Source organism: Sus scrofa, chromosome 9, assembly GCF_000003025.6.
Source record: "Sus scrofa isolate TJ Tabasco breed Duroc chromosome 9, Sscrofa11.1, whole genome shotgun sequence".
NCBI classification, from domain to species: Eukaryota; Metazoa; Chordata; class Mammalia; order Artiodactyla; family Suidae; genus Sus; species Sus scrofa.
The window spans coordinates 18,606,136-18,634,121 of record NC_010451.4 but is presented as its reverse complement, the minus strand read 5'-3'; the positions used below and the strand labels follow the sequence as shown (position 1 = coordinate 18,634,121).

Sequence of the window (27,986 nt, the reverse complement as noted above, 5' to 3'; positions counted from 1 at the left end):
ATGGCAATAGGTTTGATGAGTCTGTTTTAGGCTGGGAGGAATGAGGGAAATGAAGCTGGGGTCAGGGTTTCCTATGGTCAGAGTAGCTATACAGGTCATCTTTAACTCTTTGGACTTTCTTGTATAGGCAACTGGGGACACATGGGTGTTAAACAGAGGAGTGAGGTTCTCAGAATGGAAAGTGCACTGGAGAAGGGAGTAACTGAAAGCCAAGTCCAGTTAGGAAACAGTGGCCATGGTTTGAATGGGCTCTGAGAGAGGAGTGAAGCGGTGGGGCTCCAGAGGAAAGCAATTCCAAGTTCTTTACAGAAAGGTCATTGATTTTTTTCCACCAGTTAGAAGAGAGCTAAACAGCAAAGACTGGGTAACATAGTGGACTTGGTTTTCAGGATTTACTTAGACTCACAGCAGTATTTTGCCAAACACTGCAGGAGTGAATCTGACCCAGGAATGAACCGGCCCACTCAATGAAGTTTGGAGCTTAGCGCAAGTCAGCTATCAGATGTGCTAGGGGCATTTAAATGCCAGAACTGCATTTTGAAAGATCAGGAGAAGACATCTGTTAAAACCCCTGTCTTGAATAAATACATTATTTTTTTTGTGAAATGAAACTTCATGAGACAAAAATAAACGTCATAAGAGATTGCAGGCCAGGAGGTTTAACTCACTGTTTTAATAGAAAACTAAATAGTCAATTTAATAAAATTTAACCATGTTTGGTTCATTTTTCAGACTTCATGCTTGATATGCTGTTAAATGTGGTAGATAAAATGACTTTTGCAGGGTGTGTTCGTATACATGTGGGCCCTGTCAGCATAGCAATGTGAAACAGAGGCGTCAGGGTGGAATGATGGAATAAAAAGTGTTGGGTATCTTCTCTGTTTATCAGAGGTTCTCCCATAATATACCTGCAAGGTAGAGAAATGAACACAATTGGTGGCAGAAAGACTAGCTCAGTTAAATCCAGAACATATAAACCCAGGATTTCCTTACCCTGTAACTCAGCTTCGTTCTACTATATTCTAATCACAATAGCTGAAAGTGTTTTTCTTTTCAAATACAGCAGGCAATAACCTATCACAGGGATATGTGCTTGCAGCAGTATAGGAGAATAACGGTGACTTGAACTAAAACAGAGAGCAATGAACAATAAGATATTGGGAAGTCAAAGTCACCCTGAGGAAAATCATTCAGATTTCTTTACAAAAAGGTGATTTATTTTTCTGCTTTTACTGACAAGCCCCATCAAGGTAGAAAGCCAAATACGAGATTCCTATAAGGTACTTGGGAGTTAATCAAACAACATATATGTAAAACCTTTACAGAATAAAATGTGTGTTAGCTTTGATGGAGAATTGTTAAACAAGACTTAAATCAGTGCATGCCATATTATGAATCTAAAGATTCAATAAAGATGTCATGTCTTCCAAACTGACCTGTATAGAGTTAATACAATTCTCATAAAAGTTCCAATAGGATTTTTTGACAAGCTTGACAATATAATTTAAAATATATCTGGGAAGAGTAAAGGCTAAGAAATAGCCAAGGCCCTCATTTTAAAAAGAGCTAGCTGGAGTATTTGGCCAATCAGAAAAGAAATACTGTATAATAAAGCATTCCAACAAAGACATAATTGCATAAATGCAGTGACTAATTGAAGAGAGGACCTCAAAAGTTATTAACTTATCCATGCTACAGTTTTCTTATTATTTAAAAAAAATGAATAAGGTACTAGTTCTTGACCCAAGTTATTAACTTATCCATGCTACAGTTTTCTTATTATTTAAAAAAAAGGAATGAAAATAGTACCTACTTCATATGGTTATTATGCAGATTTAGTGAATTAATTATCAATAAAACACCTAAAAGACTACCTGGCGCATGGTATAAGTATTTGATAACTATTTGGAATTGGCACGGCAGAACATTGAAGGAAGGAAGACCAGTTAATAAACAGTGAAAAACAAAAGATTGGTTAAATACATAAGTGAAAAAACAAGGTTTTAAACATTTTCGTAGAAAAGTTAATGATCTTGTCATGAGGAAGTATTTCTTAAACAAAACATAAACCCATTAAAGAAAAGATTGTTGGACTCATTTACATTAAAGAAATTCCATTTATCAAAAGATACCACAAATGAGAGAGTTTTTACAACAGAAATAGTCAACAAAGTATTTTATTGAGAATATATAAAGACTTCTTAAAAGCTAATACAAATAGAAACAACCAATACAGTAGGAAAAAACGGTCAATATATCATCAAACATTTTTTAAAATTTTTAATTTTTATTATAGTTGCTGATTTACAATGTTCTGTCAATTTATGCTGTACAGCAAATTGACCCAGTTATTCATATATTTACATTCCTTTTCTCATGTTATCTTCCATCACATTGTATCACAAGTGAGTGGATATAGTTCCCTGTGCTATACAGCAGGACCTCATTGCTTGTCCATTCTAAATGTAATAGTTTGCATCTACCAAACCAAACTCCCTGTCCATTCCACTTCTTTCTCCCTCCTCCTTGGAAACCACAAGTCTATTCTCCATGTCTGTGAGTCTGTTTCTGCTCTTATAGATAGGTTCATCTGTGCCATATTTTAGATTCCACATATAAGTGACATCATGTGGTATTTGTCTTTCTCTTTCTGACTTACTTCACTTAGTATGAGAATTTCTAGTTGCACCCAACATCAAACATTTCAGAAAGGAAAGTAAAAACAAAATGAATAAGCGTATAAGATACCAGACCTTCCAAGTAATAAGTGAATCTAAATTAAACTCAATTCCATATTATACCCACTTATAGGAGCATAAAATTAGGAAGCCTGATATTGTCAAATGCTATTGAGATGGTTTCTCATATGCTACTGGTGGCTACCACAATTTTGGAAAATAAATTATCATTATTTTATAAAACTGAACATTATGACTTCACACTTCCACTTCTGGTTGTATACTGTAGAGAAACTCTTGTAACTATTGATTGACTGTAGCAACTTTGTCCCTAAAAATAAATAAATAAATAAGTAAAGCTTGGAAAAACACAAACATATATCAACAAGAGGATGCAAATGTAATTGTGGTATATTCGCATAGTGGAATACACACAGCAAAGCAAATGAATGAATGTGGAGTTCCTGTTCTGGTGCAATGGGTTAAGCATCTGGCTTTGCTATAACAGTGGCATAGGTTGAAGCTATGGCTTGGGTTCAATCCCTGGCCCAGGAATTTCCATACGCTGTGGGTTCGGCCATAAGAATAAAACAACAACAACAACAATAAATGAAGTGGATAAATATTGAATGGGAAAACCAAGTCAAAGAAAACTGATACAATAACATTTGTATGAAGCTCAAAAACAAGCAAATCTGAACAATATGTTTTGGGGTAGACTCCTGTGTAAATATTAAAACCATAAAAATGATAAAAGGAATGCTAAAAAATTTAGGACATAAAGGATACAGAAATACAGAGTTCATTAGTAGAAAGTATAGCTTCAAACTCATCGTATTCTAGTTTTAAAGTTGGTGTTTATTTTATTACTACACTTCAAAACTTCCCTTTATGCTACATATATTCTTTTGCATGTATCAAGCACAAGTAGCCAAAAATATTAAGTCACATAGCCTTAGGGTACATTGAAGTAGAAACTTTTTTTTTTTTTTTTTTAGATTTAACCCTTAAAATAAAGGTGGACCTGTAAGGATTTCTCTGTTCACTGCACTGGTATTGCCTGAAAATGGTTGAGTTTTACTTTGAAGAGATGACAGAAATGAAATGTAGCTCTTTCAAATAAAGCAGTTGTTCATAGTGACATATCTTCTGCATCTGTGATAGCAGATGCTTTTAAAAGCAACAGAAAGAAGGAGCAGTAGTGGGTGGAATTAGAAGCAAATGCTTATTCATATGCTACCATGTGAAGCAGATTGGCCATGCTTCTTTCAGATACACTTAAGAACAATCTAATCTTAGCTGAAATTGAAATATCTGGGACTGTTGAGTTGTCATTGATAGGAGTTGGCTATTTTCTGAGTATTTCAGTGGTGAAATGAAGCATAAAACCACAAAATCATCAGGCTTAAAGAGACCTTTCAAGGAAGCTTGGAGTTCCCATCTCTTTCTTTCATTGGATCAAATGAAAGCAAAACCATGAAATTGGCATTCTTTATTCTTAACAACCACTGATACTAGGCATCTCTTTTTAGAACTAGAATCAGGAGGACACCTGGCCTTTCACTGAGCTACTTATAGCAAATGTACATGCATGCCTGTCCTAAGCTACAAGGATTTCTAGAAAGGGCTATGCTGTCATCACTCTAGATCAGAACTACTCCCTTTTCTTATAAACTTTGAGTCCAATTTAAATCCTTTTTTCTGCCACTCAAAACTTTCTTTTTTTAAATCTCGACCTTATTGAGAACAGCTAGTTTCATAATTTAATAAATATTCTTTTTCTACAGTTGGAAGATTATAGGATTTCCCATTGTGGCTCAGCAGGTTTGAACCTGATTAATGTGCATGAGAATGCAGGTTCTATCCTTGGCCTCACTCAGTTGGTTAAAGATCCAGCATTGCTGTGAGCTGTGGTGTAGGTCACAGACTCACCTTGGATTTGGTGTTGCTTGTGGCTGTGGTGTAGGCTGGCAGATACAGCTTTGATTCAGCCTCTAGCCTGGGGACTTCCATATGCTGCAGGTGTGGCCATAAAAGGCAAAAAAAAAAAAAAAAAAAAAAAAAAAAAGAAGATTATAAAATTATTCCTCAGATTTGTACTCCCATGATTCACTGATAGATATATAGTTATAGAGCTAGATCTAGGATATAAATACATGCAATTCAGAGTTGGTGCATCGTTCATTGCCACTGTATAACTATGTAGTTCCTTAATTTAATTTATTAGTATTTTGATACCACTGACTCCTCCAACTTTTTTTAATGTCCTATCTTGCCCCCTCCAAAATTAGTATAATTTTTATCCGTGCAATACAAGTCCCTGATAAATGTAATGAATCGCACGAAAATATAATTTTCATAGCATCACGTTTTTTTTACTTAATGAACTACATCGATTTCTGAATATTTCTCTAATCAAGTTCAACTTCTTAGACTAGAATTTAAAGCTGTGGCTCGCCTCACCTAACTATCTTGCCAGCCTTTTCTTTCTCATCAGAAGAAGCTTGGTCCTACCACTTTCTAAATGAGCACCAATTACTTCAACTCACAGTTCCAGTCTCATTATTTGTGAACATGAGCAAAAAATAAATGTTGAATTTTTTGAAAAAGGGGTTTCTGCTTGAAAAGGCAGATAAATCACTTTTTAAAAAGTTAATAGAATTTCTTGTAGTTAGTATAGATTTGGCATGAGAGACACTATACAATTAGAATAGTAATATGAATTGTGTTTTAGAGATAAAATTAGATTTCAGCAGTAGCTTAGTAGAGTTGTCCCATAGTAGGTGCTCAGTAAACTTAAAAAAACAAAACAAAAAGAAACAAACAAACAAAAACAAAAAAAAAAAGAAAAAACTCCGTCTTCTCCCTTTAGGAAAAAAAAAAAAAATTGGCTCGCTGCTGGAGGAATGATCATGATAAGAATGACTCATAGAGGAAGTAAATATAGTACATGGTGATGAGATTTTCCTTTACTAAGAAAGGCCTGGCTGAATGAGGAGAAAGTGAAGAAAAACTGACTCTGTCAAGACTTCCAAAGATGGAATGTCCTTTGCATTCATATCACAGCTTGCATCACGAGTCTAATAAGTGGAATGTTTCTTATTGAAAAATAGATCCCAAACTTCTCAGAGTTGTTTGCTGCAGTGCTCCTTCATTTCTTTCAATATTTGTAAAAGAAAATAAAATGAAGAGTTCTACCAGCAGGCAGAAGGAAACAGCTGTTAACCACAAATACTGGAGTCATTGTGTGTAAAGATGGAAGATAGCCTTCCCATAAAACAGAGGAGCTTTAGGAGTTCCCGTCATCGCTCAGAGGAAATGCATCTGACTGATATCCATAAGGACACGGTTTTGATCCCTGGCCTGGCTCAGGGGGTTAAGGACCTGGTGTTGCTGTGAACTATGGTGCAGCTCGGATCTCGAGTTGCTGTGGCTATGGTGTGGTCAGCAGCTACAGCTCCCATTTGACACTTAGCCTGAGAACTTCCATATGCTATGGATGTGGCCCTAAAAAGCTAAAAAAATAAGAAGTTATAAAAACAGAGAGGCTTCAGTAACTAGTTTTAGCACTTTAAAAAAAATGCTCTTTTTTTTCTACTGAAAGTTTATTAGTTTGAGATCAGTAAATGTGGAGTGGTCTTTACATTGAGGCTACCTGGTGGTGAAAGGAATTTTTTTTACGCTTTATAGTACATATTTTGAAGGCAGCAGGTAACAACCAAATATGAAAGAAGCATCTGACCTCTTAGCAGGTAACTTCTGCAACGATTTCAAGGTCTGTGAATGAGCTGTCTGGGGTAGAGTAAGGATAAAATTGCAACCCCAATATGATGTTCACTCCAAAGGCACTATAACATCCGAATCGCTGCCTGTTTCTTTCCACATTTTAATGTTTCAACAGGGATTCTTTCAGTCTTTTCAAAATATGGGGAGACAGAGCTGAGTGAGAGCAGAGCAGCAGCTGCCTTTAACTCACAGCTACAGGTGTGTCTCATTCTTCTAGGTTGACCCCTTGAATGGGCTGCTCACTGGGACCAAAATCACAGAGAGCCTGTGAACTGCTTTAGTGCAGTCTTGTTTAAGTGTTTCCACCAAAGGACCAGAACCAGAGGAGGGTGAACACACAGCTTAGGGTTCCATGGATGTAGTGTGAGGCTGAGATTTTAAGTGCAAGTCAAAGAGCCAGCAATTCATTCAGAGACTCTAGTTTACCCTAAAAATCCCTGCAAATTTTATACTCCAGATCATAGGATATTTGCATTTGTTTTACTATATATTTTTCCTCCATATCTTTAAGTATAATTATAAGTCAGGAAAAAGAATGTGGTTTTGTGAAGCCCCTGGTATATTACTGCAGACCCCGAGGACACTGCAGAAGGACATAAGCATTTAATAGATTGCTGAGCATCTCAGGTGCTCAAGGGCCTCTTCATTTGCATCTCCAGTGCATTTCCTTCCGCTCAGTTCCAGAAGTCAGCCCCTGAGACATTTTCACCTTACTACTCCAGGACCCTGAACCTCACATGCGTAAAACTTGCTTGACATCTTCCCCTCCTCCTGCACTCATCCTCGTGGCGAGTGGCACCTTCCAGGCACTCAGCTGCTCTAGCCAGAGACTTGGGAGTCATCCCAGACATCTAGTTCTCCATCAGCCCCCACATTCCATCAGCCACCAAGTCCTGTCAAGTACGCCTCCATCTGTTATTCTCTCTCTGAACTGACATTGCTTTAATTTAGCCCTTTCTCATCCCGAGCCTGAATTACTATCACAGAGATCACTTAATTGGTCTGTCTGCCTCCCAGTCTACTCCCCTATTACATGCCTAGTGTATGGCTGCTATTACCTTATGATATAGTAATATCTGGATTCCTCCACATATTCAGACCCTTATGATTTGGGTTTATTCCTGCATTTTTAGCATCATGTCCCTATCCCACAGATTCACTTTGCCAGCTTCCCTACATTCCAGCAGTACTATAGCAACACATCCTCAGGATGCCCACGCAGGCCATTCTTCCTCTGCTTCTGGGCCTTTGCACATATATTCTATTCTTAGAATGTCCTTCCTCCCTTCTCTACGTGGTTAAGTACTACTCATCTTTGATTATAGTTTAATGATGGAACTGCTGAGAAGTTGACCCCCTTTAACCAAATCCCAGTACTTTTTTTTCCTGCTCTTTCTCATGGCAAACCATAAACTTTTTGACATTATATATTATTGAGTTTTGAATGAAAGAGGAATTGGTTAAGGTCTTGTCAGAAAACTATACTTCTCTTTTAATATGTGATTTAAGCAGGGTAGTGTCTTTTTAATGGTATGCTAATTATCTCTGTGGGTATCTCTCTAAAAATATAATTTAAATCTACATAAAATGTATGTAAGATATATTCATCGTTTTCAGGACAAAAAAATTGTCAAGAATAACAGTGTCCAGAAAGTCTCCTCGGGCCCTTGTTGGCATTCTGTTAGATTAGCTATACCTCTTTGTGCTTATGAAGTGCTTCAGGGTTACCCACAGTATAGCACCTAATCCCTGAACAGTTATTGTTCCTTTCTGTGTCCCAATTGGACCTGAAAGCAGGGGTGGAATTCCATGTCTGCATCTCTAGTCCTTAATGCAATATCTGGCATATAGTAGGTATGGAAGTAAAATAAACATTTTCTTTGGACGAATGAAAACATGAATGCATTTTCAGGAAAGCTGCTATTTGTTAATTGTCTCTAAGACACAATAGACACACTACTCGGGTGTACTACTATGATGAGTGTGAAAGAAAGAGCATGAGACCCATTTTTATATTACTGGAGGTTAGGTCTCAGTGGGTAGAAAATACACACACACAGAGTTAAATGATAATGGAAAGTACATGTGAAAACTAACAAGAAAGATATAGTCAACAGTTATATCAATGATAGTAGGTAACTCAAATAGATTTTAATATTGTAAGCTTATATATAAGAATGAGATACTAAAAATACATGTTGATCCTTTGTAATATTGTAGAAATGAATTCATTATCTAATAATAAACAAATTATTGAATTTGGTAAAAATTCATCTGTCTAGTCTTTTCACTTATGACTTATCCGCTAAACGCATTCCAAACAGTCCATGCACTTTGTTTGTTTTTGCTTTTTAGGGCCGCACCTACAGCATATGGAAGTTCCCACACTAGGGGTCAAATCAGAGCTGCAGCTATGCCTTAGCCACAGCAACTGGGGATCCAAGCCTCATCTGCAATCTACACCACAGCTCATGGCAATGCCAGATCTTTAACCCACTGAGCGAGGCCAGGGATTGAACCCACATCCACATGGATACAAATCAGGTTTGTAAGTCACTGAGCCACGATGGGAACTCTTCCATGCACTTTGTTATCTCTATGTTCATGCCATTCCCTCTGCCTGAATGGTCTTTTGGTGTTAGCAAGATCTTATAGAGTGGCTACAATGTGTTGGAATGTGAACTTGGGACTTACTAAGACACTATTTATTTTAATAACTTGCCTTCTTTCTCTACCCAGAAAATTCTTCAATACTCAGCTTAATCATCTCCTCCTCCATGAAGCATTTCTTGATTCCTAAGGCAAAATTAATCAGTTCCACTTCTTCAGGCTGTCATAACTTTATAACAATCTCTTTCCTCTAAACCTGAGAGGGAATAGAATCCACTCATTTATCTACTTAAAGATAGGTAGACAGATAATAAACACCTACTATGTGCCAGGCACTGATGCTACATTAGTGAACAAAATGAGTCATCCTGACATTTGGGGAAGCAGATGATACACAACAACCATAATTGAAAAGTAGTTGTATAATACAGCAGAATGAGATGTGCTACTAATAGAGACAGTGTGGGAAAAAGGTGCTTCCAAATTTAGATGGAGAGATCAGAGGAGGCCTCATTATGAAAGTGACATCTGAGAAAACTTGAAGGTGAGGGGATGGGCATGTGGGGACAGCTTTCTAGGAGGAGGAAATAGCCAGTGTAAAAGTCCTGAGGCAAGGAGTGTGTCTTGCTCTACCTCTGAGATTCTGATTCATCTAGAGTAAGATCTGGCCATGATATTTTTTAAAGTTTTCCCAGGTGATTCCACTATTCAGCCAAAGTTGAAAAACATTACACGGGATGTAGCGTAACACAAATCTTCTCAAGTCTCAAGAAGCCTATAGTTCATAGGAGAAAAGCACATGAGTATGGACACTCGATCCTAAAACATGAAAAGTGCTCTAAGGGACTTGAGCCCAGAGTCTTGTTGGACTGACTTCTTTTTATCTAGTCTGGTAATTGGGGGTTAGCACAAAGCTTCCTGGAGGAGTCTGTCTGACTGAGCCTTGAGTAGGAGGCAACTAAGAAAGGAGTGGTTGTGGGAGACGTGGAGAGTGTGTGACTGCTCCTTGGGGGTATGAATCCTGTGTGTCAGAAGGAACTAACTATAAGTAACTCGATATGGACAAAACAGGGATTTACAGGAGATGAAGCTAGAAATGTGGAGAGGGCTAAGATGGCAGAGAAGCTTGTGTAGTCTGCAAAGTCACTCTGTTTCTATCCTGAGTGCGGTGAGACACTGATGGTGTTGAAGAAGCCAGTGATGGGAGATGGTTAGCTCAAATGGCAAATTGCTTTAGGGACAATGATAGGAAATATTTTGAAATGGACCCAGCTGGGAATAGGGCACTCAGTCCCAAGAGTGTAACAGTAGTCCAGGTGAGAGCTGATGGTGGTCCTAGCCGGGGAGGTTGTAATGGAGCCAATGTGCAGAAGGGAAATCTCAGAGGCATATTAACAAGTTGGACCAAGTTGTGATCCATTGGCTGGGGGGGATGCTGGTTGAGGAAGGAAAAAATTGCAGTGGGAAGGGTCAGACAGTTGCCTGTTTCTAACTTGGGAAAGTATGGAGATGGTTATTCCAGCCATTAGGGTAGGGAACACAGGAGCAAGAGCACACTTCAGGGAAGGAAGGGGCTTCCTGGTAGGAACATGCCACAGTTGAAGTGCCAAGAGCAGCGAGCCTGAGTGTAGAGGGTCATGGGATTCTGCACCTTTCGTTATGGGACCAGGCATGGGAAAGCCTGTGCTCACCTGAACTGTCTTCCAGGTGGGTTCACGAGTGTTAACATATTCCTAAGATCATTATAGACAACACTCAAAGCTCAAGAAAAGATTTTAAGGAGCTTTAGCATGGCTCCATTTTTTTTTTTTTCTTTTTTTGTTTTCTTCAGGGCCAAACTTGCGGCATATGGAAGTTCCCAGGCTAGCGGTTGAATCGGAGCTACAGCTGCTGGCCTACACCACAGCCACAGAAACAGGGATCTGAGCTGCATCTGTGACCTACACCACAGCTCATGACAATGCTGGATCCTTGATCCACTGAGCAAGGCCAGGGATCAAACCTGCATCCTCATGGATACTAGTCAGATTCATTTCTCCTGCACCACAATGCAAACTTCCCAATTTTTAAAGTAAAGTACAAAAGTCTGTTTGGTATCAGGCTCCCAAGTGGTAAAATGTAGAACATATTTAGATAAAGCATGGTCCAAAAAGGAAGAGACCAAGTAGGCAGACATTGACACCAAACTGTTAATTTGATATTTGTTTTAACAATGTAAGATGTTCCATCCCTGGCCCAGTGCAGTGGGTTAAAGGGTCTGGCATTACTGCAGCTACTGTGCAGGTGGCATCTGTGACTAGGATTCAATCCATGGCCTGGAACTCCCTCATGCTGTGGGTGTGTCAAAAAAAAAGAGAGAAACAGAGAGAAAGAGAGAGAGAGACAGAGAGAGAGAAAGAGGAAGGGAGGAAAGAAAGAGGAAAATAAAAAGTTTAAGATTCTTTTTTTTTTCCTGCTTAAAGGAAACAATAGCTTAATGGAGTCATATGTGCCCTGTAACAATATTTCCAGGAGACAAACTCAGTAGCACTAAGCATGTAGATAACTTTCTCTTCTCCTTGCTGAGGAAAAGCAGTTTGGGGAATGATACCTGCCTTTTCCTAAATCACAGGCTCTATGTTGCAGTCAGTTAGGCTACTTCATTCAATACACCACACAGAGGGAACCAGAGCAGAAAGCTCAGCGGAGAGTCCTGAGCCCTGGAGCCTCTGCTGTCTCACTCCTGCCTTGCTGTGTGACTGAATAAGTGATGCCCCACCCCTGGCCCTCACTTCCTTTTCTGAGAAATGAAAGAGTTGGTTGAATAGTTGATGAAGTCCCTTCCACACTATCACATTCTATGATTTTCTTGTCACAGCTGCCTTTAAAAAATCTTCATAGCTCGTCTCAGTGGTTCATAAGGAGCTCTGAGAGTGACTCAGAGCTTGCCAGCCCAGAACGTGGCAATGACCATTATGGTAAGCTAACATCTTCACTTGGACCTGATGCCTGGAGGAAGGGGCAGTGGAATCCTAACACCCGGATTCATGGGCAACTTTTCCTCCCTGCAGACTGATTTTCCTTGGATGTCATAGAAGCTGAAATTTGCTTTTATGTTAAGGATCCTTCTCCTGCTCCAACAGAACATCTGTAGTTCCAATCTAGCTGCCTATGGTATTTGGTTCTTTTCCTGGATGGCTTTATTTGAGGGAAAGACTGTCTTAAGTATACATGGAATAGCTTTTTTCCTCGTAGTATTCGAAGCATAATATCATTCACAATCTGTAGTTAGCAGTGCCTCCTTTTTTGGAGTCCCATTTCTCTCAATAAGGAGCCATATGAGGCGTTCCTATTGTGGTGCAGCAGAAGTGAATCTGACTAGTATCCATGATGGTGAGGGTTCGATCCCTGGCTTTGCTCATTGGGTCAAGGATCCAGCGTTGCCTTGAGCTGTGGTGGAGGTCGCAGACACGGCTCAGAGCCTCTGTTGCTGTGACTGTGGCTCTGATTGGACCCCTAGCCCGGAAATCTTCATATGCCATGCATGCACCCCGCCCCCAAAAGAAGAAGCAGCAATATGGATTTGTATAGTGATTCCCAAAAATAAGTCATTTAGGTTCTGTCATCATAGTTTTTTTTTCATATTCAAATATATTTATTGTTAGTGCTCTTCTTTAGGTCAATTCACTTTTTAATGTAACTTTATATACTTAATATAAATGGAAACTGGAATAACCGCTACTCAGCAAGTCAGTAAAAATAGTTGTTTTAAAAATAGCTGAAAGGAAACATTTTAATCTAGTTCCTAATATTATTTTAGACCATTTGTGGATCACTTACCACGTATCAGGCAACCCTGGCTTTTTGTCCCAGAGGGAAACACTGCCTCATTCTTCACGTTTGCTCACTGCAAATCCAACTCTGAGAAACGGCCCAAGTGGAGGGTGGCCAGGGTATTGTGTTCTTGCACACCCAGCAAGAACATGCAGCAGCTTCCAAAGCTCACAGTGAATTGCCAGCAATTTGGGCAGGGCTCTGCTGGACGGGTTCTGCTGATCTTGGTCGGCCTGGCTGGTCTCACCTGGGGGCTGATGGGCCTGCTGTGTTTCAGCTGCAATGGATCATCTCCACTCCTCTTGGTCTCTTACTCTCCAAGAGGGTAGCTCAGGCTTCTTCTTAAGACAGGTGACCCAAGAAGGAAAGAAGTGAGACCTCATTAGGTCTGGGTCCCAGTGGCCACGTCATCACTTTATTGCATTCCGTTAGCCAAATCAAGTCCTGACCCAACCCGTTTTTAAGGGGTAAATAATAGACTCACCTTTTCATCAAAAGTACTCCAAAGACTTGTGACTAATTTTGCAATTTATTGCAACATCAGATGCAAAAAGATGTCGATTTAAATCTGGACTCTCCTTCATCTCTCAGAGGCTCCGTTTCCTCTGTGTAAAATGAGACTAGAACTATTTACTTCAAAGTGCTATAAATACAAACTGAGGAGAAGCAGAGGAAGTACCCAGAGCTGTGCCTGATCTATGGCAAGTATTCAGTAAGTGAAAGTAGCTATAATTAAACCCCAAATGTCCACATGTTAATTTAACCAGCTGTGGTTTAATGTACCTTCCATGCTGTTCCCTGACGTGCTGAACATGTTTGAAAACCCAGACATTTTCTCCATCCCACACCCCCGCCACGCAGTCATTCATTCATTCCAGATCAGTACTATTAACTGCAACTGGAATTCTGAGGCTTTTTGCATCTACACGTTATCTCCCCGGAAGCTCTATGGGAGAAAAATACGCTGTTGGTCCATGGGTGGGGAAGAGGCATTGAGAATGTTCAAAAAGAAGGCTGTACCCATAGACACTTGACATTGGAACAGAGGGAGGGGAGGAGCCCCCGAGAGGAAGACAGGGTCGAGGTCAAGACTGGTTTCTTCCTAAGCAATTCATGTAAGAGCTCTGTTGGTTTGCATCTCTGTGAAATGGGTGTAATATAGTCTTAGGTTTCTTCTGATTGCAAGAAGAGGAGGTGGAGGAAGAAAAAGGAAAAGAGAAGGAGTAGACAGAGACAGAGATGATGAAGAAAGAGAAGGAGGAGAAAGAAGAAGAATGGAGAAGGGGGAGGAGGGGAAGGGGGGAGGAGGCGGGGAGGGAGAGCAAAGTACCCAAAGTAAGAAACCGCTAACCTGTCAGCCCAGACCTTATTCATGACAAGGCAGTTTCTCCTTCCTTTCCACATACTCTTCTTTAGACTGTAGGCCTTTGTGGCTGGTAGGAACACACAGTTGGGCTATTTTGAATGTTCATAAATGTGAGTGGTCTCATCTCACTATTAAATAGAAGTGCTAACTCTTCTCTAATTTTAGCACATATCTTTTAAATGTCAAAAGACAGATTTTCCTCCAACCCCCTTTCCCAGTCCTCAAGCTTTGAGTCACGAGGATAACTTCCCTCTACGAAGAAATTGGCAGAAGAGAACAAAATAAAATGCAGAGGAAAATTTTTTGACAAATTGACTTTAAGACATATTTCTAGTCCAGTGGCTGGCCAAGGAGGCACCTGAAATGTATTTTCTGAACTGAGTTGATAAAGGGGTGGGAAAAGGAGAAAGAAGGGACAAGGGTAAAGGAAATCAAGACTGGCACCTCGGATTCCCATCCTGGCTCAGAGGAAAGGAATCTGACAGGTATCCTTGAGGGTGCGGGTTTGCTCCCTGGCCTTGCTCAGCAGGTTAGGGATCTGGTATTGCTGTGGACTGTGGTGTGGGTCGCAGACTCGCCACTTGGATCCCAAGTTGCTGTGGCTGTGACCGGCGGCTTCAGCCCTGATTGGACCCCTGGCCTGGAAACCTCCATGTGTGTGGCCCTAAAAAGCCAAAAAAAAAAAGAAGGAACTATCTGTCACGGGATTCAAGGAAGATCCAGCCTCTGGGAATTGACCAGGGGTAGATTTTTAGGTCTTCTATATAATTGAAGGCAAAAAGCCCATGATGGATGTGGGATGTATTTTGTGATACCTATGTAATACCTACTATGTGCCAGGTGCTGCCTGCTAGGTATCACCTACTGTTTGACATACCTCAAAAAGCATGCCTGAAAGAGATACAGTGCTATCCTGCCTTTCAAGAATCTTAGCATTTATAGAGGAGAGATAGACACAAGAGTGCACGATTCCAATTGTGTGATCTAAGTCAAAAATATGCACTGGGGCATTCAGAGGTGCTTTGGGGAACAAATGGCCCCTTGTCCAGACAGACAACTGGGTAGTACTCTCAGTTGGGACAGACTGAGGCCAGGCCAGGACATAAGCTGGTGGTAGAGTGGGCTCAATTCTGTGTATATACTGTGTCTGGAGGTAGGGCAGCCCCTTGTATCATCATGGGGGTTGTAGCTGGTGAATGCGGAAGAAGCGCTACTAACTCTCTGGGCTGTGGACACTTATTGATTGATAGTAAAATACAGAGAAAGGAGGTGGGGCAGGGATGGGTCTGTGCCTGGGTGAATCCACTCCAGTGCATTTCACTTTTTATTTCAGAATAAATAGATTTAGCTGTACTGGAAATAAAAGTAAGTGCAGGTGAGGCACCTAACCTCGGGGAGTCAGGAGGGCCTTGCTATAGGAGATAACACGTGAGCTGCATCTTGACCAAGTAAATCATGTAAAGCAGTGGGCAGAGGGCAACATAATCCGTGGGAAGAAGGTGTGAAACTGCAGTGTGACAGAGGTGGGTGGTTATCATTAATTGGGCTACGTGAAAGCTAGAAGGGAGGTAGGGGCTAGTTCTAGAAGACCTATGGGCCATGACATAGATTCCATCTTTGTTCTATAAATACAGATGAAAAGCCCTTAAAGAATTTTTCAGTCATTAATTATACGAAGGTCCATCCTCCCATACATTCATACATTCCCCCAGTTAACGACCCCCCCTCCACCTCATCCATAACTGAGGCGAGAACCCAAATTTCAACACAGATGTTTAGTTGGGATTAGGTGCTGATTCCAATTCTCTTTGGGAAACCAAAGTAGCAGTAGCTTAACTACAGTGGAAGTTTGTTTCCCTCCCATAGCACAGCCCAGAATTCAGTGCAGGGTAGGTTGCTATCCAGTGTCAGTGACGTAAACTTTTGCTCTCTTGCTGATCCATCATAGATGCCTCAATCTTAAGTCAAAATGGCAAGGCAAAGAGGGCTTGGGAAAGGGTGCAAAAATATCCTATCTTAAGGAATACTCCCAGAAACTGCCACAAAATATTTATGCTCACATTTCATTGGCCGATAGATATCACATGGCCACATATAGCTGCAAGGTAGACTGTGAAATATAACATGTAACAATAATAAGTAATGAGCCTTATTCTGTAACAGTTATGAAAGATAAGTAAAAGTTCAAGAAGGAGTCATCACATATATAAGCAGATTTGTAAAAACATTATACAATGCATAGGATTTGTTTTAACTCCTAATTAAGTAATATGGCCTCTTTTCTCAAGAAACTTCATTTCATACCATACTGAAATGCTGAAGAGTGTTAGCCATCTTTGGATGCTTGTTTTCTTACTTTCCAGGATTGTCTGAGCTCTCTTGTAGAAGAAATTTCTTCTTACCTACTTCAACTAAATTTTTGAGGCTTTGTTAATATAGCAGAAGAGGAAAGCAAATATGTGGGAGAACTCTGGGCAAAGTCAGGCCAATTAGTAAATGTTATACAATAAAGCAATTGGATGACCATTGACAGCTACCTAAGACTGGAACTCAGGGCCATCCAACAACAGCATTTAATTCCTACATTCAGATTTCACAGGTAGCTTTTTTCTAACAATATCAAGCCCAACACCTGACACACAGTAAAGGCATGACAAATTAAAGCTGTGTTGAATTGAATTTATTTGCACACTCTAGAAATGAGGTTGAACACATAAAGACATCTATATTTTATCAACCATATGTTTATTCAATTTAATTCATTCAATTAACATTTATTGAGCTCTTCTTAAGGGCCTGCGTGATGCTGATTGCTGAGGTGTTAGAAAAGTGATCAGATTGTAGCCTCTACCTTGCAGGAACTCCTGATATAGCAGGAAGGCCGATGTATACAGAATGACCTTTGATAGTTTGGTGAGTGCTATATGACATGGAGGAAGTGCAATGATGTGTTTTTTCAGCCTGATTTTTGGAAAAAGGCATCACAGAGGATGTAATACTTGAACTCAGCCTTGAAAGATGAGTAGTGATCCACCAAGGAGTCATCAAATGTACAAATAGTTTCTTTACTGTCACATCGTATCAAATACCTGTTCCAAGTCCTGGTCAAGCAATACGGCCTCTCTTCCCCAGGAGACCTCATTCGGTGCCACGCTCAACAACTGTCACTTACCCATCAGGATGCTTTGCAGCTTCAGTTCTCACTGGCTGGGGTAGTTGTGAGTTTTCCTGTATACCAAGGACACCCCTTGTCGCCCTCTAGGTATCAGTCATACTCACCCCAAACCAATTATTCAGTCCTCTCCCACATCCCTTTTTTCCATTCTTCTTTTCTCTTCTGGGCAATTACATGCTTGCCGGTGTTATTCGCTCTTTATTTTCACCCTGCAGCAAGACCCAAACCTTGTCTTCTGTGGTGAAGTGAGCTTCTCAGCCGTGTAGGCGCATCCCTGGAAACATGTCCTGCTGCTCTCCTCACCAGCAAGTTTTTCTGTGTTGCCCCACAACGTAGTTATGCGTTTCAGGCTGTGAGCAGCATCTGAGTTTCCACCAGCTGTGTTTTGCATTGTCCTCATTTTGTATAATTAAGAAAAACAGGAAGCCAATCACTTAAGTAAAGCTGACCCTCTTCATTCTGCAGACCCGAGAAAGGACTGCATCGGGGCTTTTTATAGTACAGTTTTCACAAAATTTACCCACCAATCCGCTTGAAAGTGGAATGAGGCCAGAGGAACTGTGGCGGTGCGGTGGCCTTGCTTTCGACCACAAACAGCTGCGCTTTTCTGAAACCCCCGGATCTTGTTTGACACTCTGTATGGTTGTCAGTTAGCAACTCGAATTGTCACATTTTGACAGTGGATTCCCCTTGCTATTTTTTATAGTAACTGAAATCTTGCAGGAGCAGGGGGTCTTTTCACTTAGCCCTTAAATTCTCTGTGCATCCAACTTCTAACCATCTTTTGACCTTGATTCCTATAGATACTTGCAAGTGAGTTTCTAAGGAAGCCCTGGGTTGTTACTGGGTTTTATTAAAGATTAAAATCACCAATATGTAGCTGAGAAAGAGCTTCTGATTCTATTAGATTAGAGTTTCATTTTCTCATCTCGAAAGAGAAATACAATTACTTCACCCTGTGAAATTTCATCTAGAAACAGTGCGGTGAGGGGTCAGCCATGCTCAATTAGCTTAAATACTGACTGAGCACGGAACGTGTCTTGATCTCTATGCTCAGGGTGGAAGATGTAGCGATGCTGAACATGCAGCCCCTGCCTTCAAGGAGTTCATAGGCTTGTAGGTAAACTGGCATGAGTACAACGACATAGAATTTATAGTACTGTGTTGCGTGATCTGGGTCCTATTCTCATAGCACTGGTTTGTGATGCAACCCATTTCCTACCTACGTAAATTTGAGCTAGAGCATCAAGGTTATCAAGTGACCTTTCCCAGCTAACGTTTGAATGTGAGTAACAATCACACATTCATTCTACAGATATGTATTGAGCACCTACTGTACTCCAGGCATTGTGCTTTTTGCTGAGGGTTGGAAACCTGCCTTCAGTGGCATTCAGAGTGTTTTGTGTGACTTAAAAAGTTAGCTAACATGGATTAGACACTGCTATGTTCTAGTCACTCGAGTCATCAAATAAGCTCTGTAAGGTGGGAATTTTTATCCCCATGTAGCAACGGAAACGGAGTCAGTGAAATTAATCTCCCCAGTGTTCTACAGCAAGGAGTTACTTGCTCATAGTTTTACACCTAATTGCTACTGCCATACTGATTTCCCCGTCTGCTACTTGGGACAGTCCATGCTTTTAGCTATTGGACGTATTTTATGAGTATTTTAAGTGCACAGTACTGATTGGGAGAGAGCTGTTATAGTCAGGGACCTCTGTTTGAAACAGTGTTAACATCTGTGTGTCTAGACAGCTGGTCACTTGGATATTCTTTTCATTTCATTGCAACAAAACACTTTTGTTTTGGAGTTTAGAAGAAAACGCTTTCAACATATCCATTAGTAATACATCAGGAAGGAGTAATGCCAGGAAGAACTTCAAACATGGTTAAATAGAGAATTGCAAACGTGGTTAAACACAGAATGACCCAAGAGAGGTTGGAAAATCTGTTTCTAAAGGCCTTTAAAACTAGAATCAAAAATTTTATGTCTCCCAAAATGTCATACGAACCGGATTATCCTGTGAGGCCATTTCGACTTACAAATTCATCACCTCAGCCTTACACAGTGATGTTATCATTAAACAGGATGGACACTACAAACACACCTGGCAAAAAAGGGACTTCACGGTTTAGTAAGTATAGTTCAGGTTGCTGCCACCAGGTGGCAGTAGGCAGACACGCACATCTCTGCTACTTAAGAAAGACTGAATCAGAGACTCAGGGGGCCTTAGATAATATTCAGTCCAAATCGTTAGACAGTTATGAAAATTTGAGACCTATAACCATGATTCAACATAATTCTGTGAGAATTGCTTTTTATTAAAGGAAAATCTATATGTAAATATTAGTTAAACTACATCATACACAGAATAAAAAAGAAATGGAGCTGCTATTTATGGTAATATTTAAAGTGAGAGGTATTTTAAGCTTACTTTTAAGCTTACTTTTAAGCTTATTTTAAGCTTGCTTGAGTTCTTTTTCTTACTATTCTTTCCCAACCAGCCCTCTTCCAATCTCACCAAATTAGGGAAAAATACAGTACACTCTTGGAGGCACAAGTCTTCCTTTAGGGGCACTTTGCAGTATCCCCAGGGAGTCTGAAAAGCCAATCCCTGAGATCCACTTGGATCCAAATTGCTGCAGCTCAGTGCTAGCAAGCAAGGATTTAGCCAGCTTCTTCCCCACTGTTCTCAGCAGTTTTTCTTCTATGGAAGGCAACTCATTCCTATAAACATACCCAAGTTTTGATTAAATCCCTCCAAATATTGCAGAGAATGAGAACATTGCAGGCACCTCTTCTTGTCACAGCATCAGTTAGGGTCCCTTACAATAGCTTTAGATAAAATAAATGTGCTCATAGTTGAATTTACTGTAATCTGCCTCCCTTCCCTTCCTTTAAAGCAAGCACAAGAGCATGCAAGTGAGATGTGATGTTATATCCTCTTCAGTCTGCTCTCTTTTATCTTAAGGAAATGATTTACAATCACTCTATTTATCCTCTCAGAAAACCTGCAGTGCTTCTCACACATGAATATATGTCAGTCTAGCTTCACAGCGCAACAGAGAACTGCTGTTCTAGTCCCTTAAACATTTTAAGGAGTTCCCTTTGTGGCGCAGTGGTTAACAAATCTGACTAGGAACCACGAGGTTGTGGGTTCGATCCCTGCCCTTGCTCAGTGGGTTAAGGATCTGGCGTTGCCATTGGCTGTGGTGTAGGTTGCAGACACGACTGGGATCCCGCGTTGCTGTGGCTCTGGCGTAGGCCGGTGGCTACAGCGCCGATTGGACCCCTAGCCTGGGAACCTCCATATGCCGCGGGAGCGGCCCCAGAAAAAGGCAAAACGACAAAAAAAAAAGAAAACCCAAAAAACAAACAAAACATTTTGAAGGAGGGATCTTTGTCCACCAGAGAAAGAAAAGTACTTTTGCTAAAGTCACTTGACTACTTAGGGGCAGAGCAAGGACCAAGACCTAAGAGTCCATTATAATCATACAGTGTTCTTTTAGCGGCTTTACACAAACTTTCTGGATGGAACTAAGAGCTCCGTAGTTATAAGGAGCTGTGAGGACAAAACTGATTTTAGGATCTGCCTTTTAACTGCTTCTCCTGAAAACAGGGGTAGCACCCAGTCCCCATCTGTTAGCTGTGCCCCATGCCCTGCGTTAGGACACATTTTGCTCCTTCCAAGGAGTTCCCAGTGCTGCTGCTCATAGCAGCAATGCCAGGTTCTGGAGAAAAGCATGATTTCTTCCAGCTCTGGGGGTTGTTGTCAAAAGGTCATCTGGTCTTTATGTCTCACTAATTATGTTAAAGAAGGCCTCAAAAAAGTCAGACTTTAAAAAAAAAATGTATCAACATTTATGTTAACCGTAATATTATTATGTGTAGCGTTCCCTGCACACATGGATATGTGGATGTGGTTCATTCATTCATTTACTGCTTTCATGTTTGGAGACAGGCTGCTTTAAGATGTGCCAAAAAGTCCTCAGTTGTCAGTCAATGCTTCCTCACTCAGTCACTCAACATTATATTTATTCAGAAACTGTTATAGTCCAGTCACTGTGCTAGGCCCAAGGAATCCAGGCTGGTGGTGATTAGGTTTCTATAGACATGTTACCCATGATAAACTTATTTACATGGAGTTGAACTTTGGTTTTTTTTTTTTTTTTTTTAAATAGTTGGATTATTTTTTCTTCTAAGAAATAAATTTTGAAAAATTTTTGCATCATTATTACCACTTGTACAATGTGCAGAGACTCTGGGAGGAATATCAGGGTATTTAAGACAAGATTACTGTTAAGATTAATTTAATTGTAAGGTGGAATGCTTATGTCTCTGAGATTCTTTTTTTTTTTTTTTTTTCTGTCTTTTTTGTCTGTTGTTGTTGCTATTTCTTGGGCCGCTCCCACGGCGTATGGAGGTTCCCAGGCTAGGGGTCTAATCAGAGGTGCAGCCACCGGCCTACGCCAGAGCCACAGCAACTTGGGATCCGAACCGAGTCTGCAACCTACACCACAGCTCACGGCAACGCCGGATCGTTAACCCACTGAGCAAGGGCAGGGACCAAACCCGCAACCTCATGGTTCCTAGTCGGATTCGTTAACCACTGCGCCACGATGGGAACTCCTGTCTCTGAGATTCTTAAATAAACGATGTGAGTGATTCCCAGTGCCATGGTATAATTTCAATCTTTTATAAGCATTGAGTGATGACACATGAACAGAACGCTTTCAGAGGAAGCAAACCCAGAAGGCTTCAGGTAGGCATTGGGAAGTTGAATTGAGGTGGTCTTTGCCTTGGAAACAAGTACGTTGCTGCAATGCAAAGAAGGAAGTAGGAAGCAACACTTTTTTTCCCCTTTTTCTTTTACATTTAACAGTGTGTTAGAGCCCAGTATTTAGCAGAGTATAGATAGTCGTAGGAAGAGCTAGCCCGGGGTAGGAGTCAGGAGACCTGGGTGTGGTTGTTGTGGTTCAGCCTGGGAGTCATCAGGCCCAAGCAAGTGGTCCTTCTGTAGGCAAGGGACTGAACCAAAGTGTATTGTTAGTCCCTTCCAGCTCCAGGGTCCCTTATTCTATTAAATACTGCTTGATATTATACAAGGGTACTTGTTTCAAAGCATATTTTGTCCCATTACAATTAGCATAAGTCAAGTTTACAAAACAAGTGCAAGGTTAAATTATCTAGCAGAGTCTCTTTGGTTGAAACCTAGTTGCTATTTTAGTTGACATTTATACTGTTCATCAACAGTTGGGAAATAAAGATACTGTCCATTTTAAATCTTAAAATTCATATTTATTGTATACCAGGTGCGTGGTCTATTCTAGATCCTTATTAATGAACAGTTTGCCTTTCAAATATTTTCTCAGTAATTCAAATGAAATGCTATCTGTATTTTCCAATAGGTGTGGTGGTTTTTTCTCTAGACTATAAGCACACATTTTTATTTCACTCAGCAATGATTCAATAAATATTTATGAATACTTATAAATATCAAGGAGTGCGCTTGCAAGTTCCACTGGATATAAAAATTAAAAAAAAAAAAAAGTTAAAACTTAGTCTCCTCTCTTAAGAAGATTCCAGTCCCTTGGGGGAGTCAGACATAAACCGACCAATTACATTTCAGTATATTGAAGTTTAAACCAAGAATATTGGAAAGTACAGAAGAGAAAACATTAGCTTCCTGGATAGAAGGCTTCAATAGATAAGGAAACACTTAAACTAGTGTCTTAAAAGAGAGAAGGCAAAATGGCAGCCCTCAGGCTAACCCAGCCTGTTGCTGAGATTATGTTGGGTAGCATCTGGCGTCATGACCTCCACAGGGTGAGAGTCTCATCTGTGACAAGAGGTTATCTGATTCTTACTCACACAGTGAGTGAAATTAAGAAATAATGCAAAGCGCTTAACATATTGCCTAGAACAGAGTAGGTGATCCGTAAAAAGTAGCTGTCATTTGTATTATCATCCAGACCTGTTGAACTATATGCATTGCTAGTTACTGGTCCATATTCTAAATATCCGGTATGCTTTTTCTTCATAGCTTTATAATGTCTGTAGTTAAGTAGTCCTCTCTGCTTTTACCATCTGCCTTCCCTACTAGACTGCGAACTTGATGAGGGCAGGGAATGAAATTATTGGTAATCGTATTCCTAATATCTAGGAGTAGCTGTCAGAGTGCCTACCTCAACAGAGATGTGTAATTAATATTTGTTCAAATGATATCGTAGGTTGGAAAACACTAGTAAGGAGTGGTTTATCAGTAGGAAGATGCAATATCAAATTGTATTTTAAAAAATTAGGAGTTCCCTGGTGGCCTAGTGAGTGGGGATCTGATGTTGTCACTACAGCACTGTGGGTCACTGCTAAGATACGGGTGATACTTTCCACAGGCCACGGATGCAGCCAAAACAATGTGAATACTCTAACTGCAGGGCATCAATTTCTTTGTTTTTTTCACAGCCAAAGAAGGCACCCAGAACTCCTGGAGGTGTAGGTCCTCCATCTGGAACTCAAGTGCAGCATGGCTCTCATTTTTCTCTCTCAACCCTCCATTACTCTTCTCCGTACATCAGCCTCAAAGAGAGTAGTCCATGGATGCCCAGGGAAAATAATGCGATTTTTTGGGGGGTACTTTTGACACAAAGATGTAGATTTTATTCATTCTCACCTCCCCATAGCCATAGCCCTTAACATTTTCTAAGGCCCTCTCCTTCAACCCATCTGCCATGTCTCATGGAAAGTGTTTTGGAGGAGCCAGTTCAAGTCCCTCGAGACTTCATTACTTTCCAAAGCCATGATGAAGCATTATTCTGAATAAAATTAAGTTCTCCTTCTTCCAATTAACAGCAGATGATGAAAGTGCCTGCCAGTTCTGTTGCCTTTCAGCTGGGTGTTTTTCTCTTGCTTGGTCATTTGTAAAATGTGAGCCCTCCTAATGGGGACCTAGTTAGTCACTTGAATTAATGAGTTTCAGCTGAATGAATACTGCCTCGCATACTGTGGGTGTTCAATAACAGTCAACAGCAATTTATATGCTGACTTCACGTGCTCCCCTTGAGGTGTTGGCCAAAATCAATGTATTGTGGCTTTCCTACCAGATTTGACTTGAAGAAGAAAGATCAACTTTCCAAATATGGAGCCCAGACTATAAAGTGGCATTAGAGGCTCTTCTCTAAAAGGATCTGAAAAAAAATTCTGAAAAAAAAACTCTGAAAAAACTTTTGGGATAAAGTTCTTTCTGTGTATTCCTAACAAGTAGAAAGTAGACAAGAGCTTCAAGCATACCACTATAAATCCTTGATGCTTAGGTTCTTTCTCCCAGAAGAATGCTTGGCACAGAGTAGGCTCTTATCAAAATAATAGCTAAAAATTAATAGGAATATGTCACAAATAATATATTAGAGCACAACCTACTTCCTGGTACTCAGTAGGCACTCAGTAACTATTGACATAATTAATTTTAAATGAAAACGGAATAAAAATTAGCATAAGTTAATACAGGGAGGAAATCTTCTGGATTTAAACTCAAGAAGATTAAGTGCAAAAAAATTACTGATCAGGAAAGAGTTATTTCACAGGATTAAAGAGATGCAATTTAAAAAAAAAAAGAGTGATGTTTGAATTCTAGTGTAGGATATGGTGCCTAATGCCTTATGGCACATATTTGCATGTTGAAGCTTTTAGTTAGAAGGAATTACAGTTCCACTGAGATCCTTCTAACTCTGGACTGAAAGCCTTGGGGAAAAAAAAGTCAATATTATGTGTTTGTTAAATTGTAACCTTTGTGGAAAATCAATACTATGTATGCTGAGAAAAATACTTGACATATTTGACACGTCAACTGAATTATGGAAACTTCTCGTGCCAAAGGCTAAACTCAGTAATTTATTTAATCACATTTATTAAGTGAACTACTTGGTTGTAACAGTATTTAATACTGATTTCCACGTGCACTCCTTGCCTGGGTCTCTAACTCTTTCCTGAGCTCTGCTATCTTCTAAGCTCCCCTTGACTTAACATTTCATGGGCAGAAGCAGCATCTTGTTCACAACCAACTCAGTGTTTGTTTACTTTTAAAGCATTTTAGTTACATAGAATGGTAATGAGAGATGGAAGTTCTAGCAATATAAGCACTGAGACTCTTGTCTAGGTTTCCACTGAGTAGGTAGAACAGAAATACGAAAGCATTCAAAGTCAATATCCCTCACCCCACTGTGGAAGTGGCAACAGCGTGGTACAGATCTGGGAGGAATCTGGAGTTGCTGGATCAGGCCCTGAGGCTAGAACGTGCAGAGAGAGAGAGAAACATAGTGTGTGTGCTTGGGGAGGGGGGGGTGTTTGAAGTAAAGGAAGCTAGAAATGCACGTTAAAACAGTTACATGTCAGGCAAGGAGTCTACAATATATGCTGTAATTAAAGGGGGCCAGGTAAGGATGTTAGCAGAGCAGCGACTGGTTTAGAGTTTAATTTTCTTTTTAAGTAAAGAAAAAAGGCGTCTGATCGCTCCTTTTTTAGAAGAAAAAAAGTGGCAAATATGAAGGCATTGCAATGTTCGAGAATCATGGGTATTATATCCATCCAGAATCTACTGAGGGTGAGTTTCCGGTGTGCCTCAATGCATTACGAACCTGACTTGTATCCAAGAGAATTCAAGTTCGCTCCCTGGCCTCACTCAGTGGGTTAAGGATCCAGCATTACCAGAGGTCAAAGAAGTGGCTGGGATCCCGTGTGGCTGTGGCTGTGCCAAAGGCCTGGGGCTACAGCTCCAATTCGACCCCTAGCGTGGGAACTTCCGTAGACCCCCACCAAATCAAAAAACAAAACAAAGCAAAAACAAATTCTACTGAGGAAAGAATTCTTGCTTTATAACCTTTCTGAATCAAGTTCACTCAGATATCACAGCGTTGCGCTTTGAATTTAAAGATGCTTAGGTCGCCACCTTGTGGCTGAAGGAGGATCCTGCATATAAGGCATATTTGAGAAATAGACCAACCCCAAACCAGTTAGGGAACTAAAAGTGTTCAAATTTATCGCAAATATTTGAGATAAAGAAGAAGCAAAAAAAAAAAAAAAAAAAAAAGACACTTAGAACAAATATTAATTTTTTCAAAAGCCAGAAATCTGAGCATGATCTTTGATCCTTGACTCCTTTCTCTCTTTCTCCTCTCACATATAATGCCTCCTTAAGCCCTGATGATTCAGTTTCCAAATAGATCTGATATCTGATATTAGAAGGGTTTTTATTGATAATTGCAGATTTTATAGAGAATACATAATAATCATAGTTGTTACGTATTTCTGGTAGGGTGTATTTCTGATGATAAATACAACAATTTTGGAACAGTTCAGTTATTTAGGAGTTGAAGATGTATATACTCTCTGATACAGAAATTTCACTCCTCGGTAGATGCCTCAATGAGATTCATACACATGTACACCAAGAAACACACACAGGGATGTTATAGCCACATGGTTATAATTGTGTTACTATTTCAGAAAGGAAAAAAATAAAAATAGCATGAATGGTGCATATGGTGTATCATACAATGACACAAAGTACAAAATTTAAAAGAAATGAATATACCTGTACATATCAACATGAAGGAGTTTTATAATATTGCAGAAAAACAGTAATAAACTGCCATTTAACATTTCAAAAAATACAAAGGTTACACATTTTTTAGAGATTGTGTATTAGTTAAGCTTCTACTGCAGAAACATAACCTGTGTGTGTGTGTGTGTGTGTGTGTGTGTGTGTGTGTGCACGCACACATGAGCATGTGTATATTAAATACATTTCTTTTAAGGAATTAGCTTAAAATTGATGGTGGGGGCTGACACGTCCAAGATCCATAGGGCAGCCCAGCAGGCTAGAACTTCTCAGGCAGGAGCTGCAGCAACAGTCCACAAATGAGATTTCTTCTCAGAAATCTCGGTTTTGCTCTCAAATCCTTTCTACTGATAAATGAGGTCCACCTAGGTGGAGGTTAATTGCCTTTTCTTAAAGTCAACTAACTTTAGATATTAGCCACAGTTAGAAAATCTCTTCACAGCAACACCTAGATTAAATAACAGGGTACTATAGTTTAAGTAAGTTGAAATAGAGTTAGCTATCACAGAGGGATTGTAGTGAAACCATTGAATAACGATGCAGCCGTAAAAAAAGAATGAAATAATGCCATGTGTGGCAACATGGATGGCCCTAGAGATGTCATACTAAGTGAAGTCAGAAAGAGAAAGACAAATACCATGTGATATCACTTATATGTGGATTCGAAAATATGGCACAAATGAACTGATCTACAAAGCAGAAACAGACTAACGGGCATAGAGAATAGACTTGTAGAGGCCAACGCGGAGAGGGGAGGGAGTGGGGTGGATGGGGCATTTGGGGTTAGTAGATGAAAACTATTACATTTAGAATGGATAAGCAACAAGTTCCTGCTGTGTGGCACAGGAAACTATATCCAGTCTTTTAAGATAGGCCCTGATGGAAGATAATATAAGAAATGGAACATATATATATGTATGACTGGGTCACTTGGCTGTAGAGCAGAA

General features: G+C 40.0%; 1 protein-coding gene across 7 annotated transcripts in view; it reads left to right on the top strand.

Annotated features, from left to right (window-relative positions):
• Positions 1–27,986, top strand: part of DLG2 (discs large MAGUK scaffold protein 2) — a 1,971,427-nt gene that overhangs the window by 913,296 nt on the left and 1,030,145 nt on the right. The gene's annotated exons all lie outside the window — the stretch shown is intronic.